This window comes from Suncus etruscus, chromosome 3, assembly GCF_024139225.1.
Source record: "Suncus etruscus isolate mSunEtr1 chromosome 3, mSunEtr1.pri.cur, whole genome shotgun sequence".
NCBI lineage: Eukaryota > Metazoa > Chordata > Mammalia > Eulipotyphla > Soricidae > Suncus > Suncus etruscus.
Window position 1 is genome coordinate 7,179,753 of NC_064850.1, and position 19,588 is coordinate 7,199,340.

The 19,588-nt window shown below is 36.5% G+C and overlaps 1 non-coding gene across 1 annotated transcript; it reads left to right on the forward strand.

The window, feature by feature from the left end:
• Window positions 1–19,004: 19,004 nt before the first annotated feature.
• On the forward strand, window positions 19,005–19,108 carry LOC126004903 (U6 spliceosomal RNA). The gene has a single exon (XR_007494124.1). It is a non-coding gene; the product is annotated as a U6 spliceosomal RNA (small nuclear RNA).
• The last annotated feature ends 480 nt before the right edge of the window (window positions 19,109–19,588 follow it).

Here is a 19,588-nt window from a genome sequence, read left to right on the forward strand (position 1 = left end):
ACAGTATCTCAGAGACAAGAGAGATGAGGGCTGGTAGGTGAAGCTCATGACATGAAGCTCATCTCATAGAGTGATGAGTGCAGTTGGAGAGATGACTACACTGAAAACTATCATAACAATGTGAATGAATGAGGGAAGTAGAAAGCCTGTCTCGAGTATAGGTGTGGGGGGGGTGGGGAGGAGCGAGATCTGGGAAATTGGTGGTGGGAATGTTGCACTGGTGAAGGGGGGGTGTTCTTTACATGACTGTAATCATACAACTATAATCATATTTGTAATCATGGTGTTTAAATAAAGATTATAAAAAATTAAATTAAATTAAAAAAATCCTGAACTTCTCTGCAAAATGTATGAAACTAAAATTATACCATGCTAAAAAAAAGTCAGAGGGAAATGAACAAATATTAATGATCTCATTCATTTGTAGAATTTATAGAAATATAAGAAATACCAAACAATAAAAAATCCTAGACAGCAGATTTCAAAACTCAAATGTAGTATCTTGGGTACCTAAGTGGTTGTGAGATGCAGTAACTTTGAATAAAAAAATATATATATCATTAATCATCAGGAAGATATAAAGGCACACTCACATATGCCCTCATACCTGGTAGAAAAACTGTTATAAAGACAATAAAAATAGGTGTTGGTGATAACAGAATATACATAAAAGGAAAACCTTATGCACTTTGATGAAAACTTTGAAGAGCTGGTACATCCATTAGAAAAATAGTTCTTTAGTAGTCTTGCACCTGTTTGGTCTTGATGCCTCCCTTATTTCCCCCTCTAACTGGAGGCAGGACTAGCTAGTTCAAGTTGCGTGGTTTTGTTTGAAAAAGAGAAAAGTGATAAACTGGGGTAAGAGTCTAATACCCCGAAAATGGGCGGAGTCCTTCTAAAGGCTCTTATCATCAATTTGGGAGATGGAGAAAAAGAAGGTGAAACACTCCACTAGTACCAAAAGAAGTATCAAATATCCAGTGAGGGCTCCAGCTATATCGATAAGCACCTCAAAGAACAGACAAAACAAACAAACCAACAAAAACAAAAACAAAAACAGACAAACAAAAATCACGCCATGGTCTTGAATTGAGAAACATAGCATAGCACATAACGAAAGAGAAGAAAGGAAGAGAGAAAAAAAAGTAAGTATAATTGGGGACAACACTTTCAATAATCGCACCCAAACAGAGAAATCGACCAAAATAGATAGGTAAATCAAAAATAATAATAACAATAATAAATAAAGGTAATATATATATTTATATAAAAATAACCAAGGTTTTGTGCTTTTTTGTATTTGTTTTTTTCCCTCCTGCCCTGGCACAGTAAATATTGGGGTCATTCGAAAAGGAATTCACTTGGCCTAAGTGATATGGGGTTTCTCTGTCCTTGGAACATACTGTCATGGGATCAACTCTAGACTTTGTTCAGGATCAGGGTCCTTTACTTTCCCGGTGGTGTTTTTTTTTGTTTGTTTTTGTTTTTTTTTTTTTTTTTTTTTTGGTGTGTGGAAGACTTCTGCTCTGTGTTTAGAGGTCTCAGTATCTGCACAGATCCTGAGGTGGGACTTATGATAAAGTCAGTCTTTGTGGTTCTAGAGGTTCTGTTACCTCAGTGTCATTTTAATCCATCTTCTGTGGTTGATGATCTTGGTCTTTGCACTGAGCCTAGGGTGGCACCTAGGATAGCGTCTTTCTTTGTGCTTCCAAAAGCCCCATTCCGTTACCATTGTCTCTGCCAGACCTTTGGGACTGGGGATCATGATTATTGTGCAGGTCATATTTCAATCCCTAAACTAGGGCTCTTTTATTGGTCCCAAGATGTATACAGTCTGGTCGTGGTTCTAGCAGCCAGTCATCTGCAAATCCCGATCTTGGTTTTTGGACCTACCAAAGGGTGCCAAGACTTCTGGTTTTGTCTTGTCGTTAGTTGGTAAGGTAGGCTAATCTGTTCTAAGGTCAAGATGTTCGCATTTTTCTCGTTGTCAGGATATCATGTTAGAGCTGGGCCTTGTTGTTGGTCCCGACGTATCAAGGCTGTCCCGGATGGAGTTTGTTTCCTGCAGCTGTTGTGAAGAGCTGTGCCGTTTCTATGTCGGGGCTCAAGGGTTCAAGGCTGGATGAATGGTATCTAATTACCTGAGGTCTAAGTTGATTCCACATGACATATTTTCAAGGCAGGAGATATCCCCATATTGTAAACAACTATGAGTTCCTATCTCTAGTAGATAGGAGCTCTTTTTTTTTATATGTAAGATTTCCCCTTTACTTAGTGTGCCTTTGCAGGGAGAAGTGATGCTACATTATAATGTCTGTGTATTTGTGGGTGGACTAATGGGATAACCGAAAGAGGTCACATACCCAAAAACGAGGAGAAAAAAAAGAAAAGAAAAAAAAGGGAATTAAAAATGTATGTGCTCACAAATATATATGTAGGACAATCATTTAAAAAAGATAAATAAATAAATTTAAAAAAAAAAGATAAAATGAGTTAGCGAAGTTTTTAAGGGACCAAAGTGGTGCAGAGGACTACCTTACATTTGGGGGAGAGCAGGTAAAGAGGTGGTGTATTACAGGTTTTATGCCTTTGTTGGATGTACAGTTTTTCCCATTGTCTTGGGTTTTTCTTGTGGTGTGTGGGTTCCCAGGCATCTTCCTAACCCACCCCCTGACCTTCTTCAGATTGGTAAAAATTTGCAGCAGGGAGGTCTTGGAAGAGTTCTTGCGTTGGGGATACTTTTGGACCTAGGCCCGGTTTCAAGGAACAGTCCGTGTTAGGGGGAGTTGGTAGGGAGGGCCTCGCAGCATGAGTCCATAGGGGAGTTGGCTGTCTTTTCTTGCAGGAGACGAGGTGTGGGTTTATCTGGGTGTCCCCTCACCTGGGTGCTGGGTACTGGTTCGCTGGGTAGGAGGTCGATCTTGATGCCTAATAGAATAAGGACTGAGGGTGAAGAGTTTTAATATGGTGGGAGATCTGGATGGGATTGAGGGGTGAAGGGATAGTTGGATTTCCGGAGGGGAGAAAGGGGAAGGTATATGGGAAGGGTATGAAGGGAGAGAAAAGAGAAAATACCTTAGAGAGAAAAGGGGAAGAGAAAGGTAAAAAAGTAATGAGCAGAATAGAAAAAAAAAAGTAGTGAGAAGAGAGGAGAGAATAGCAAGGGAATGCTGGTTTGATTGAAAGTGTTCGAAGAATAGAGCCTGTAGTTTAATTCTGTATGTCTCAGGTACTGCTTCGGTGGTCTGACTGGTCACGTGCTTCAATTCCTAAATGAAGGTATTACCTAGAGATAAAGTGTATGTTAAAGAGTTTTCTCATGGCCATCACGTAGTGCATGCAAGGTATGGTATCCCGTGTGGTATCCCGAGTTGCCACCTTAGTTTGTCCGCCCTTTGTATCTAAGTATCTAAGTAGTGGGTTGGATACAGGGGGGACCACATATTCTAGCTGCCCTGGGGTGAGGGAAAAGGAAATGGGAGGTAGGACAGAAACGGAGGTGTAGGGAGGACAATTTGGTGATGGGAATCTCCCCTGATTTTATGTAAATATGTACCTAAAATATTATTGTCAACAATATGTAAGCCACTATGATCAAAATAAAAATTAAAAAAAAAAGAAAAATAGTTCTTTAAATGTTCAATACAACTATCCTATGATTTAGCATTTCCACTATATGTAGATATATAGACATGATTGTGTTTATTATTTTATTTCATATATACATTTATATTTATATCCATTTTAATTGAGCAATATTTACAGTAACCAAGACATGGAAGCAATTTAGGCATGTAGATACAATGGAATACTTCCAACAAAAGAGGGAAGAAAATTTCACACTGTGACAAAATGAATGGACCCTGACATGATTATTTTCAGAAAAATAAGACTGAGAAAGGCAAGTACTATATGACTCATAATTGAATCTAAGAAAAGAAACAAAGAAACTAAATGCACAGAAAACAATTTGTCATTGTCAATGGGAAAGCATAGCAGGGGTGAGTGAAAGGATGAAATTTTAAAAATAAAAAAGGTGCAAACTTTCAATTATAAAATAAATTCTAAGCTACATAATATAATTTTGTGGTTATAGTTATTATATATTTGAAAGTTGCTAAGAGTTTAAATCAAAATGTCTCATCACAAGAGTTAGTTCGAGATCACTATATTGGAGAATCTTAAACTCACTCCTCCTTCAAATTGTCCAAATATACTGTTAAATATAAAATAATTAACTTTATAATCTATTTATTAATTGATATATTATAGCTTGCACCACTTCTCATTCTGTTGACTTATCCTTGCTGTTCTACTTCACCATCCTTTCCAAAGTATAATCCAACACTGTGCCCATCACCTCAACTTCTGCAACTTTATTTCATGTTCTGTTGGCAATTATTCAAAATCTTGATCCATTAGGGACTGTCTTTTCCTTGATTTTCTTGCATTGCTTTAACATACCCACCCATCAGTAAGATGATCTGATATTTGTATTTCCCCTCCTGACATAATACTACCAATTCCATCCAGGTTACAGTGAACTGAATGATCTTATTTAAATGATTATTTTAAATGGCTGAGTAGTATTCCATTGTGCATACTACAATTTCATTATCAATTCATCTGTTGTTGAGCACTTTGGGTTGATATAGGTCTTACCTATTGTGAATAAAGCTTTAATGAACATAGGTATGCATATATCTCTTTGAAATATATCTGAAAACTAACTGAACAGTTTTCCCCACACCAATATTTTAACATAGCATATGGGATGGGAGAAGTAAAGAAAAGAGTCAATCTCAGAATAAATAAACTCTACCTGGCATACAGAAGGAATAATTTCAATTATGAAGGGATATTTTAATTAAGTATCTTTACCTGAGAGAAGAGTTTGTAACCTAGCAGCATAACCAACTCTAGTGAGGAGCACTGGAGAGATGGATCCCAGTTGGAGTTTTGTTCCCGAGCCCTTTTAGAATTAATCAGAAACTAGTTTTAGCAAATTCTCAACCCCACAGATATAAACAACACTTAAATTAACCACATGGATTTTCTTGCAAAAAAGGACCCATTAACTGACTTTCAACCTAAAGAATATGTTTCTGTTTCACCAAAGCTCTAGAGGCCACTAGTAATTTATAGGGAATCCAGAAGAACAAATACCAGATGTTCTCACTTCACTATAGTATAGAGAAAAACATGACAAGGGATGGAAGGTATTAAAGGTGGGCAAATATTTGACTTTAAATTACAGAAATACAAATACAGATATAAAATACAGAGCCAGCAGCACTGATGCAGGCAGCTCAACTTGTAATTATTAAAATTAAGAATGTTCTTGTTAAGGTGGGGAGCAGGAGGGAATCTAGGGATTCTGATGGAACAAAGTTAACCTGATAGTATAATTGGTATTGGAACATTGTATGCCTGAAACTATTCTATAGGCACCTCTTTAATTATGGTGCCTAAATAAAAATTAAAAACAAAACCCAATAAAAAAGACATAAGGGGGGCCGGAGCGGTGGTGCAAGTGGTAAGGCATCTTCCTTGCCGGCGCTAACCTAGGACGGCCTGTGGTTTGATCCCTCTGCAGTCTCATATTGTCCCCCAAACCAGGAGTAATTTCTGAGTGCATAGGCAGAAGTAACCCCTGGGTGTGGCTCCCCCCCAAAAAAAAATCAAAAAAGACAAAGGATGGATAAGAGGATGAAAAGGCTTGCAAATCATTTATCACTAGAAATATGGAAATAAAAACATGTTGAGACTCCGTTTTCTTCCTCGCAAAATGTCTTTTATCAAAACATGAAAGCAACAACTTTTGACAATGACTGAAATAAAAGGAAATGTTCATGCTCTGTGGGAATTTCTAAAAATATTAAAGATACCATATTATTTAAGAAGTCCTTTTCTTGGTTTTTACTGACAAAAAATCAAAAAGAAGGATTTGAAGCTTTGTGTACCATTTACATCATTGCAGCATAATTTATGTAAGCGGAGTTATTGAAACAAACTAAGTATCCATCAGTGGAAACATGTCCAAAGAAAATGTACACTCAAAATGCATATGACTTTTGTCAATGATTTATTATGTATGCGATCATGGGCCCCAAATTCTTGTTATTCGGTGATATTGTTAGAACACAGTACTTTTTCCTCAAACAGCCATAATTAGAAGCAGGAATCAAAAATAAAATTACTGAATTCATAAAAGACACTAGAAGGTCACATTGGTTTTGGGGATTGGTATTTCAACATTTAATATCTGACATGATTGTATTATGTACAACTTGGTAGAAAAATAAATTTTATTTAGGTAAAAGGGAAGAGGACAGGAAGCATCCTATAGTCAGTTAAGGGCATAAAAATGGATGACTCTCCAAAGCAGAATCACAGAGAAAGGTAAAAACTTTCATTTTTTTATAATTTATTAACTAGGGGGTGGGTTGTAACTGCCTCTGCTCCTGCCCTTTGCTGGGAGAAAATTCCGGCCAGCAGCTTTCTCTCAACCGGGACAGAAGGCAAAAAGCAGCTACAGATAATTCGCGAGTGTTAAGCTCTTTTGTGAACACCTAGAAAATTAAGCCATAGAAGTTAATAATAAAAAGCTCAAGCTGAATTCCTGTCAAGAGATTTATTGAGAGAACAAGCAGAGTTTTTATAGCCTGCTTAGTGGGAGGAGCAAAAACATAGGATTGAAACTTAAACCAATCAGATTTGTACAGGTACAACGATTTTTAACCAATGGGAGCAGACACATTTTGATGGCGGGAAGGATAAGGAGAAACCTGGCAAGATGGGGGGAGGGGAAGCAAATCCTTAAACAAATAGTTAATAGATCTTTCTTTTGTGCAAGCAAATAAGGATTACAATTTAAACCTTACAAAAACCTATCTATAACTATGCTTGAGAGCAGTTACAAAAAACAGGTTCCATGGAAGGGTTTAAGGAATCTGGTTAAGCCAAATTCTCTGTGGTGAGCTAAATTTATTTGCAGGGTTCTTTTGGCTCAGGGCTATGCAAACTTTTGGCTTGAATCAGGCAGCGGTGAAAAATTCATTGAATATGTGGGTGTACGGTCGCCCACATCTCCCCCTGTTTAGTATACAAAATGGAAAGGACAGATGTGCCTCGGTGGACTGGCCACACTGGGTGAAGAGGTGTGGGGCTTCCAGTCACCGCATCTGCTACCCTTGAGTCAGTCGTTTTTAAAGCTTGGCAAGGCGCGAGCGCACAGATTGAGGTCTATGCGCCAGCTCCTCGATTACTTCGAACTTAAGTGGCGGAGAGTTGGCGGGAGGGGAGATGTCAGGCGTCAGCTGGTCTTCTGAGGTGCATAGTTGTTGGTACAAAACTTTTGAGTCCTTTCTGGTTGCTTCATCCACTTGATTCTTCACGAAGGTGGTGAGTTTGCGAAAAGCCCAAGGACCAAAAGAAACTAGCAACATGAAGCCAATGAAGGGTCCCAAAAAAGCTGGGAGCACTGTTGTTATCCATGGAGTGGTAGAAAACCAATTTTTGTACCAGCTCTCACTCTGCTCTAAATCTTTTTGTCTATTTACTAAATCATTCTCTATACGTTGAATGCTGTTTCTAACTAAACCTGTTTCATCCTTAAAAACACAACATTCTTCTTTAAGGGCTACACAGACTCCCCCTTTCTTCAAAAAGGTTTGGAAACATTATTAACAACAGTTATACTTAAGGCATTGACAGATTTTAGAGTATGAATTAATGAATAAATTATTGTGCCAGCACCAATAATACCCAGGCCCATTAATAAGGCAAGGGTAAGAGCAGTAACTGGCTATTTCCTGCGGAGGGAGAGAGACACAGAGTTATTTTTAAGGGGTAATAAATTAGTTTAAGGTGTAACAGTTAATTCAGGCATTAAAACAACTAAAGCACAGTAGTTGTAGGACTGAAAAAACAAATGTGAAACAATGTGGGGAGATAAACCAGTAAAACAGGCAAGAAACGTTAAATTGGGGGCAATTATGAACTGAAAGGAGGAATTAATGACAAGAATTTGATTACAATTTTCAATAGGGGGGAATTATATTGGGTACCAAAAGGCAAAGTTCAAGTTTCACCACCTGTTACAAGGTGATGCTGAAGTGAGGCTTGGGGCTGGATCGCAGAGCGAAGGGGTCAGAGACAGGCAGGGGGTTACCAAAGCAGAAGGGCGGTTGAGATGAATAGCAGATAGGCAGGGTCAGTGATGGTGGAGGCGTTGACCATCTGCAGGATGAGGTTCGAGGTGGGTGAATAGCAGGTACCGAAGGCGTCTGCGTCTGGACGGAGGGCGGAAGCGTTGATTATGACAAGGATGAGCTGAGAAGAGGAGGGGGGGTCCCGAGGACAGCATGGGCTGGAAGGGTGGGGAAGCCGGCAGAGTCCTGAAGAGCTCAGGGCATGGGAGAGGTTGAGCTGACATAGCCAGTGTGTCCTGGGGAATGGGTGAATGGGCCAGGTTGTGGCAAAATTGATTGGGGGTGGCTCACTCTTCCTTAGCACCCATGGTGAGGGCACAAAGGGCTACTTCCAGGATGGGTCAGGGGATGCGTGGGAGGGGGTTGGCTATGTATGCGGCACCATAAAAGGGGAAGGGAAGGAACCAGAGGTGTTGCCATCGTCTTGCAAGGGAGTGAAGTGGAGCAAACAAATTAATGAAGCCTTGGTTCGAAGGGGGTGGTTGGTGGCAGCCAGGCAGAGTACCATTCAGCATTTCCTTTAGGCAGAGTCGGTTAGAAACAGGTCCGGTAGGAATGGTGGGCTAGCAGTGGGTGAAGATAGGACTGCAGGAAGCTGTAGGTCTATAAGAAAACAACTTGGCAGGAGGTAAAATGATTATTTTTGAATGCCACAGGAATGCCTTCTGACTTTTGCCAGACTTTAGCCTTAAAAAATTTTATAATTAATGATAGCCAATTGTTCAAAAACTTTTAACCTGAACTTAAATGATTTTTTTTTAAACTTATTAGTTATATTTTAAAGCTAGATGCTATTTTTTTTTTTTTGCTACAAATTTATATTTTATAGGCCTTAAATTACACATAGCAGGAAAGTTGGGGATTGTAAAGTTCAGAAATTTTTCAGGGAAAAGTTATCCCGGATGGCCATTGAAAAATTTTGGATTTTACCATCCCCCACACTTTCTGCCATGCTGTTAGGACAAAGCTGGCTTAGCACAGGATTTTTTAGCAGGATTTTACAGTTAGTTAGATGACCAGACTAAGCCAGATAAAAAAAATTAATTGAAATTTCAAAAATGGATAAGACTTTAAAAATTGTATTATTATGAAATGCAAAAATAACAAATAGACAAAACAAACAACACGAAACACAACATTGTGGCCACTTTCACACATAACACACACACATGAACAGACAAGAGGATTTATTTAAAACTTGCATTAGAAAAATTGACAAGCGCTTTTAAATATTTAGCCGGCATGTTTGTAAAAAAATTTTTTAATGTAGCTGGAGTGGAACTTTGCTGAAAATAAATTTTAAGGTTTAGCTTTAACACAAAACATTTTTAAAACAATTTTAATTTGAAGTTTAAAACATGAAGTAAAATGTTAGCAGTTAAAAAATTTTGTTAAGTGAAATGGTTAGGGGAGCACTGAAAAAGGAGTTTCCACTCTGAAGTATGATATTATTTGCTGAAAATGAACAGGTTTGTTATAAATTGGTTTCACAGTAGAACAGTAAGACAGCTGTAATAAAGTGTTAAAATTTTATGATTAAACACAAGAGTATGAACTATGATTATTAAAGGTATAAAAAACTGACTTTAAAAAACAACTGTTTTTACTTTGAAGACTTTAAGTGAATAATTTGTAAAAAATATTAGATACCAAATTAACAAAATGTTTAGACATAAAATATAGTTAAAGACATTTGATGCATTTACACACCTAGAGCTTAAGACCAAAATTATTTTTAATACTTGTGAATTTGCTTATAAAATTTAGTTACTTTTATGATACTAATCAACAATATTATTTTAAAAAGGGCTAACCACAACATGAACAGAGACAACTTAAGATTAAACTTGGAAAATGCAAAATTATTTGTACTTACCTTTGAGTTTAAATTTAAGCTTGAAATTGAGAAAAGGGACAAAGCTACTTAAGGTTTAAGTTTATGAACAATAATTTATGAACAAATTTATTTAAGTAGTTATTATATTGTTTTTGTTATTGAAATGGCTTTTATGCCACTGTTTGAACTGCCTAACCACTTTTAAGGTTCAGATTATTTGGTTTAAGTTTTTTAAATGGCAATGCTATTTTCCTATATTTATATGCATTAAAAGAGCTTAGGCTTAGCTTAGAGTTTTGGAATGTTTACACATTATTGTTAAGGAAAGCTGACCAACTTATTTTGCTTACTTGTATTATTTTAGTTCTTAAAAAATTAACTTTATAAACATGTGCAGTAATTTTAACAAAGGAGTTTTGCTCTTTTTTTTTTTTTTTCAATGCAGAGGTAAGAAAGACACCTGTGTTATATTTATGAACTATTTTTGAAAAACAAAGTTAAAAATGTTACAAAATGTTATTTGACTATTAGATTTGAATAGCAGACATGGAGAGGAAAGAGCAATTAAAAAGACAAAATATAAGAAATATTTAAATGCAGATTAAGGAGCCTAAGCTACTAAAAAATGCCCATGACATGAACTATTTTACAAACTTCATATACTTTTAAGATTAAAAATAATTTTAAAAAAGACTTAAATTTTAATATTTGTGTGTTTGTTTAAGTTTTAAAGCACGAAAAGGTTTTTTGTTTACTGATAATTTGTTATTACAAGTAACAGAATTATGACCTTGCTTTAAAATTTTTGAGAGGCATGAACAAGGGTGTTTATTGCTGTTATTTTCCTGTTGCTGTGACACAGACTTTGGAGAGTGACTCAGGCACAGAGCTGCTGACAAGCTAGGGTTTGGAAAATGTACACTGCGCCTTTAAAAGCTTAGAGGCCGAGCTTACAGCGCAGGGAAGAGAGAAAAAAAAACGGCGGTTTTTTTTTTTCTTTTCTTTTTTTTTTTTTTTTTTTTGCATTTTAGCTACATAGAAACTTAGTTTTAAAAACAGGTGCGTTACCTTTGCGTAGGTTAAACTTATTATGACATTTTGTAACACATTTAAGACTTTTTAATTTTACCAACTGTGGCCTTTATATTTAGAAAAACATTTCAACTTAGGCATCCCAACTCAGGAAAAAGGAACAGTTGTAGCACCAGAGAGACAATTATAAAAGCCTGAGGGAAGATAGGCATTTGTATTGTAAGGGAGGTTTTCGCCCTGCTTGCTAAAATTGCTGAAGCGGCCGCATGGCCAGGATGGCGGGGGGGGGGGGGGGGGGGGGGGTAGCAAAAGTTTGTTGCCACGTGTGAAACTCAGAGATTAGGATTTTCGCCCGCCCGCCGGCGAGAGTTTAACAGCAAAGGCGGAGGCTTTAACAGGATTAGCACAGAGGTTGAAGCGGCAGAAGTGAAGATGAAGGGTTAAAGGAGGGAGGGAACTGAGAGATTCAAAGCGATAGGAACCTGGAAAACTAGATTTTTGGCAAACATCATAAACAAAACATTAAGAAATTACAAATACGTTTTTTGGTAACTTCTATATGCCTGCGTTTTAATGCAGACTGAATATTAAGCAGTGAATTTGGCTTCTGTGCTTGAGGGGGCTGCCCATAAAAAAGCACAGGAGTCCCAAAGCCAATTGCGGGACGATAGGTCGGCACAAAAATAAATGTGTGCACACTAAGAAAGGCTGACTATTACGCTGCGTCACTCCTGATGGGAGCTTGCCCACCCCTGATAAGGGTTTACCGACGTCTTACCACGTTAGCTCCTGGATTCGCCTGCCTCCAGCCGACGGGATGATCACGTAGGATTCAAAACACACACGTTGGGCGCCATTTTGTAACTGCCTCTGCTCCTGCCCTTTGCTGGGAGAAAATTCCGGCCAGCAGCTTTCTCTCAACCGGGACAGAAGGCAAAAAGCAGCTACAGATAATTCGCGAGTGTTAAGCTCTTTTGTGAACACCTAGAAAATTAAGCCATAGAAGTTAATAATAAAAAGCTCAAGCTGAATTCCTGTCAAGAGATTTATTGAGAGAACAAGCAGAGTTTTTATAGCCTGCTTAGTGGGAGGAGCAAAAACATAGGATTGAAACTTAAACCAATCAGATTTGTACAGGTACAACGATTTTTAACCAATGGGAGCAGACACATTTTGATGGCGGGAAGGATAAGGAGAAACCTGGCAAGATGGGGGGAGGGGAAGCAAATCCTTAAACAAATAGTTAATAGATCTTTCTTTTGTGCAAGCAAATAAGGATTACAATTTAAACCTTACAAAAACCTATCTATAACTATGCTTGAGAGCAGTTACAAAAAACAGGTTCCATGGAAGGGTTTAAGGAATCTGGTTAAGCCAAATTCTCTGTGGTGAGCTAAATTTATTTGCAGGGTTCTTTTGGCTCAGGGCTATGCAAACTTTTGGCTTGAATCAGGCAGCGGTGAAAAATTCATTGAATATGTGGGTGTACGGTCGCCCACAGTGGGTGACTATTTTTCATTGGGTTCAAAGTTAAGGCAGACTTCAGGAAACAGTATTGATTGGGCATTATCAAAAGTGTCTCAGATCCCTGATGGTCTTTTCTTATAACCTTTAGTGTCTCAGGAAACTTCTTTTCTGAGTGGATTTTTCCCTTCTCAAGGCTGTACCTCCTTTTCTCATTTTTCAAAGAACTCAGTATTTGTATCTCAAAGGTATATGGTCTTCATAACTGTGAGTTATTTTAGAATTGATTATGTAATGATCTAAAGATCATTAAGATCTAATGATCTTGCCAAAGGAAAAACTCATTGCCAAGCAATCATTCCATTTAACTGTTTATTGATCTCACTGCCAAATTATTGATCTTATTGCCAAATGATCTACAAAAGATATTTATAGAAGGCATATTTGCAGGCTCTGACTCCTCCTCCAAGATGCCTTCCTGAATCACAATGCCAGTGAAATGAAAAAATACTGTCTGGGGAATAACAAACTCTGTTGTTTATAGAATGACAATTAACATCTTTATGCTTTTCTCAGAATGTATTCCTGTTACTAAGTGACTTGACTGTAAATAAGGATATATCTTGAGGGGATTATGTTAAGAAAAATAAGTTATACAAATACCTTTTATATTGTGTATATGTGGAATTTAAAAAGGTATATAAAATTTAAAACCAAACTTATTAAATACAATTGTAGAATCAGAAAATAGGTTGGTAGTTATTAGGTGACTACCTTGAGAAGATGGGACTAAGAGGTGAAGAAGATAAAAGGTTTAAATCTGGGCCAGAGTGGTAGCACAGCGGTAGGTCGTTTGCCTAGCAAGTGGCCGACTCGGGTTTGATTCCTAGCATCCCATATAGTCCCTTGAGCCAGGAGCAATTTCTGAGGCAGTCAGGAGTAACCCCTGAAAACTGCAGGGTGTTTCTCCCTCAAAAAATAAATAAAAGGATTAAACCACACTAACCCTATTTTGATTCCAGCGTCCTAGGTGGCTTTAAGTCCTGCTAGGAGTGATCCCTGAGAGCAATGTCAGGAACAATGCAGGAGTGGTGAATGCTTCTCTGGTCTCTGTGTTGGCCCAGGATTCCCAGTTCTTCAAAAGTTATAAAGATGCTAAGACTCAGGGTTAGAATGTAGGAAAGTTTATTAGAAAGTAGAGAAGAGGAGAAGGAACTCCCTGTGGGAAGGAATTGAGCACGGTTCTAAGTGAAGTATGGTTCATTTAGTGGGGTATATATAGGAAATCTGAGATTTTGTGTAGGCTTTGATTCCTTATCATTGGTAAGACTGTTAGAAAGAGTATAGGAATCCTACAAAGTAATCTGGCTAGTCGAAGTATTTTGGGTTTGGTATCGCTTATTATCTTGATCTTCTAATTAGCCAAATTCAGGTTCGAATTGTCAAGTCGTGGGAAATTACAAGAATGTTTATAAATTTAGAATGAGGGTAGTCAAAAATGGGCTGGCAAAGGGATACCTCTTAATAAGTTTTGAGCCTTGCCAGATGTAACCCCAAAACAAACAAAATAATTAAGTTTGGACTTTTTTTTTTTCAGCGCCTGTTGCAACTGGAAAGAAAACTAAAGAGAAACTAGTTAAAATCTGATAAGCATCTTTTAAACCTAATATGGAGAGAACTTCTAATCTCAATGAAACAAACTTTAGAGTGGAAAAAATGAGTAATAAAAAAATTCTCTATTTCCAAGTTGAAGTGTAAAGTTCTTACAATCTGTCATTTCCATCTTCAAATAAAACAAAACTAGCTGAACAAAGTGCAAATCAATAACTAACTTCTTAGATCTTTCAGAAAATCAAGGTCACAGGGTAAACTGCTCGTCTCATGTTTGAAAAGGCCAGTTTGGATCATCTTTCTATGCAGATTCAGCACCCATGAAGAGCCACAGAAGTCAATAGTAGCAGAAATTCCCAAGTCTGTTATTAATGAATTGCTGGAGACTTGAGTTTGAAAATTAAATTTCTAATGAGGCTGTGGTTGGTGAATGTTAAGAGTTTTACTTCCAAAGAGCCAAAATCTTTGTAAAGATCACAATGTCTGCAGTAAGTCCTAGCACCTCCAATGTGGCCTCCCAGAAAACAAAACAAAACAGAAAAAGAATTCAACACTCAATATCCTCAACTGGTTCTTTTTTTCTCATTTTGTTTGTTTGTTTTTGCTTTTGACTTTGGGTCACACCCAGCAGAGCTCCTGGCTCTGCAGTCAGAAATCGCTCCTGGCAGGATCGGGGAACATATGGGATGCGGGATTCAAACCACTGTCCTTCTGCATGCAAGGCAAACCCCCTACCTCCATGCTATCTCTCTGGCCCCTCTTCTCACTTTTTAATTTTCTTTGTTTGTTTTAGATCACACCCATATATATGGGATGCAGAAAATTGAATTCAGGTCAGCCAACTCTCTAACCTCTGTAATTTATTCTGGCCCCTCTCATCAAGTTCTTGACTATTTTAAATCAAAACCAGCACCTGTTTGTTCCAGAATGGATTTTAGAAATGTATTTTTCTTGAATGAAATGAAAATAATCTACTGCAGAGAAAAGAACGTAACAAATTTACAAATGTTAGGCTGAATAAAATAAGATAGACACATGTAGTTTGAATAATTAAAATGAGATTCTATTAGTGATAGAAAGCAAACCAATGTTGCATTGGATCATGGTAGAAGAATGAATACATTGATGTAGTATGGATGTTGATATGTGAAAAAAATGTACAGTTAAATATATTCATAATTTTCTTAAAATTTTCTTAAAATTAGGGCACTTCATACTTAATAAAATAGGTTAAAAATAACTAGTGAAACTTCTCAAGATAGAAAAGAATGAAGTGATTTTATAATTTACGTTTAAAATATATAAAATTCGCAACATATAAGTACAAAGACTACAATAACTATGATCCTTAAAATTCTCTGAATTAAATAAATAAAAACTATATATAACATTTAATTTATAGTTCTAAATTAAAATTTAAACAATTTTTCCTAAGAAAATTGGATTGCTAAAGCTTCAATATTAAATATTCAATTTGATATATATTCATAGGTGAATATTTTTATCATAAACTATTATCACTATATACTTTAGGCTTGACTTGATGATTTAACTAAAAAAATGCCACAATTACAAAAATAATCATTTAAGTTTGAAATCTTTTCCTGGATTATAGAATTATTTGGAAGATAGTAAGTAATATGAAAATGGCTGTTTAACTAAATCTAATAAATAAAAATGTTTGTGGACTGATTTTTAAATAAGCAGTAAATTTAATGTAACTCAAAATTATTAAACTAATAGTGTGGATTATATGTAAATGTTAATGAAAATGTTACAGGGCCAGCTTTAGTATTAAGCTTCATTTCATATGGAAATGAATAATATCTCTATTCTATAACATAAAATCTGATAGAGCATGATAATTTTAGACATTGCCCAGAATAGATATGATAGATCTGTTTAAAAAAAAACAACAAGAAACTAGAACAAAAAGAGAATTATTGAGATTCTTCTGCTCTTTAAGGGGCTGGAGCACTGGTACTAGAGGTAAGGCATCTGCCTTGCACTCGGGCTAGCACAGGATGGACTGCGGTTCGATCCCCCAGCATCCCATATAGTCCCCCAAGCCAGGAGCAATTTCTGAAGGCATAGCCAGGAGCAACCCCTGAATGTCACCGGGTGTGGCTCAAAAGAACCAAAACAAAACAAAACAAAACAAAATTCTTCTACTCTTTGAGTCAATATCTCTATATTTCTTAAATTTTATAAATCATATATGCCAATTTATAGATTCATACATAAGAAATATGTATAAGCGCTGATTTTGTAGTGTATATATATTAAGAAATAAATGTATTCACTTGAAAAATGTTTATTTAAGCATTAAAGTACTTGGCTCAATTTTAATCCAGGGAATTTTCTATTTTGAAGTAATCAGATCATTAAGTCCATGAAACAACTTAGAATTAGAAAAGTAGTTGCAAAATTAGGACATAACATTGTTTGAAAGGGCAAAAAATATAAATTCCTAATCTAATCAGCATTCTATTTCACCTGTGAAATAGAAAGATTATTACAAAAATTTGATCCCCTCCACTGATCACTCATGTCCAAATATTCACTCTCTCTCTCTCTCTGTCTCTCTCTCCCCCTCTCTCCCTCTCTCTCTCCCCCCCTTTCTCTCTCTCTCTCTCTCTCTCTCTCTCTCTCTCTCTCTCACACACACACACACACACACACACACACACATTTTTGTTTGGGTAATATTAGTAATACTCAGTGGTTACTCCAGGCTCTGCACTCAGGAATTACTTCTGGAAGTGATCAGAGGACAGTATGGGATACCAGGGATTGAATCCAGGTTGGACATGAGCAAGGAAAGCTACATTAATAACCACTGTACTATCTCTCCAACCCTCAAGTATTTCTTTTAATTGAAACATAGATTAGACACTTTTCTTTGATAAAGAACTCCACTGCATTTTCTTTATTATTTCATTTATGTTTTGCTCTGTATTAGTATGCATTTTATTTTTCTCATTGACTTTCTTTACTGCCTGTGAAATGTCTGTTCTCATGTCATTAATATTATTTGAATTTTTATTATACCACCATAAAATAAAGTATTAAAATATGTTGATAGTTGAATTTCAGTCATACAATGTTCCAGCATCATTTTCTTCACCAGTTCTCATTCTACACACTTTGTGCTGGTTTTATCTATGTGAACCAAATTCCTTTCCTCCAAGTTTAACCTATAAATTAATGATACTATTCTTCCCCTAGGTTCTAAGTTAGAACCAGAAACATTTTTTCTTAATACTTTTACTTTCTAATTTTTAGCATATATTCATAATTTTACCTTCTATATATCTCTCAAATCAATCCATTTACCTTTATCTTACCAAGAAACATCAATATTTGTCTAGGTCATTTTAATGTCTCTCAATCATATTCTGCCTACAATTTTGCCTTAAGATTAAAATCCCAACTAAGAATAAGATCTGGCCAACAGTTCCAACCATGTTCATCTATCTTGCCACTGAACCTGTACTGAAATTATAAGAAAGTATGGTTTTTCCAGCTCAACTAAATATTCTTCTCAATTCTCAAACTTTCCTTGTATTCTTCCCTTGTTTCTTTAGTCTCTATTTGTCATTAGTGGTTCTGCTGTTCAAGTTCCATTTTCTCTGAAATGTGATCTCTGACTTCTTTTTATTCTCATCACTTAGACCAGGCAGGGGTCTCAAACTCGCGGCTCGAGGGCCGCAAATGGCCCTCCATACAACATTTTGTGGTCCTGCCCCAGAGAAATCTTTTTTTGTTTTGTTTTAGTTGTTTGGGGCACACCCCCCAATGTTCAAGACTTACTACTGACTTTGCACTCAAGGATCACCCCAACTTTGCCTCCTGCGGCCCCCAGATAAATTGAGTTTGAGACCCCTGAAAATCTTTTCTCTATGAAGCATTAGTCTAGTATACATTCATCTCATACTATATGGTTTCTTTATCTCCTCATTCGTTACACCAAAAGGCTTGAGGCCAGGAAATTTTCTTCTTCATTATCTGACACACTCAGTGTACACAATAAATATATAAATGAATTATTCCAGTTTACCCATTTTTTTCATAAGACTTAAATAACTTTGCAACATTTTTAAATAAGATTGCTTCTCAAAACATACAGTTCCCTTTTGTCAGTAGTAATATTAGTTCTTGACATTCTGATCTGTCTCTTTTCTCTCTTTGTATCCATTGGAATTTTGGCAAAATCCCCAATTGTATGTGGTTGTTTTTCATGTAATGAACCTCTTCTAGAGATGAATGTCTTGGCTGAGTGGCAAAAAGTATCATTTTTTTTCTTATTATATTGAGTCCTTATATTGTCAGAAAACTCAACTTGGTTTTGAAGGGATAGAATTGCATTAGATCTTTGTGGGGGATGTGGTGAGTCCTATACACATATAAAAACACATAGCTATATCTATGAAATTTTGTAATATTATATAACAATATAAAATGTATTAAAGAAAGTATAAGAATATATTATGATATGTAAGTTTATCAGTAAATTTATCAACCATCTGCCTTTAACTTAAAGTGACTATAGAAGAATAGAAGTATTCCAAGAAATGGGGAAGATAATAGAAACTAAGATTTCAGAGAGTAAAAAGTATAAAAATAGACTATTGCAAATATGTTGTTATTTTTTCCTGGGCAAAGAGCTGTGCTAGTATATTCAGGAAGAATTCATAACCTCCTCTGGGACCAACATATGTTAATATATGTTAAAGAGACTCTGGATTCCTTAAGAAGGAAAGTAAAAATAGCAGAACTAAGAAAATGAAGCTGAAGGATAAAAGTTAAAACTTTTAAATTAGAGATATTTAAGAATTAAAGTTTTGGTGCTCGCTTCGGCAGCACATATACTAAAGTTGGAAAGATACAGAGATTAGTATGGTCCCTGCACAAGAACGATAATCAGGGCCCGGAGAGATAGCACAGCGGCGTTTGCCTTGCAAGCAGCCAATCCAGGACCTAAGGTGGTTGGTTCGAATCCCGGTGTCCCATATGGTCCCCAGTGCCTGCCAGGGGCCATTTCTCAGCAGACAGCCAGGAGTAACCCCTGAGCACTGCCGGGTGTGGCCCAAAAACCCAAAACCCAAAAAACAAAACAAAACAAAACAAAAAAAGAACAATAATCAAATTTGTTAAGCGTTCCATATTTTTAATACAAAAAAAAAAGAATTAAAGTTTTGTTCAAAACAAAAGCAAGTAATGTTTCTGATAGATTGATGCAAAATATCAGAACCTTGTATGAATTCTATATAAGTTGCCAGAGGTATCAGCTTATAGTGTGATAGACATTTCAGCTGCTCCAGCAAAGGCCTTGGGGAAGCAGATAGCTCCTACCCAAGAGAAGGAAGAACAGACAGGCTTATCAAAGAATTATGATAGTCTTGTACAAATTTGGAATTTCATTTTCTAC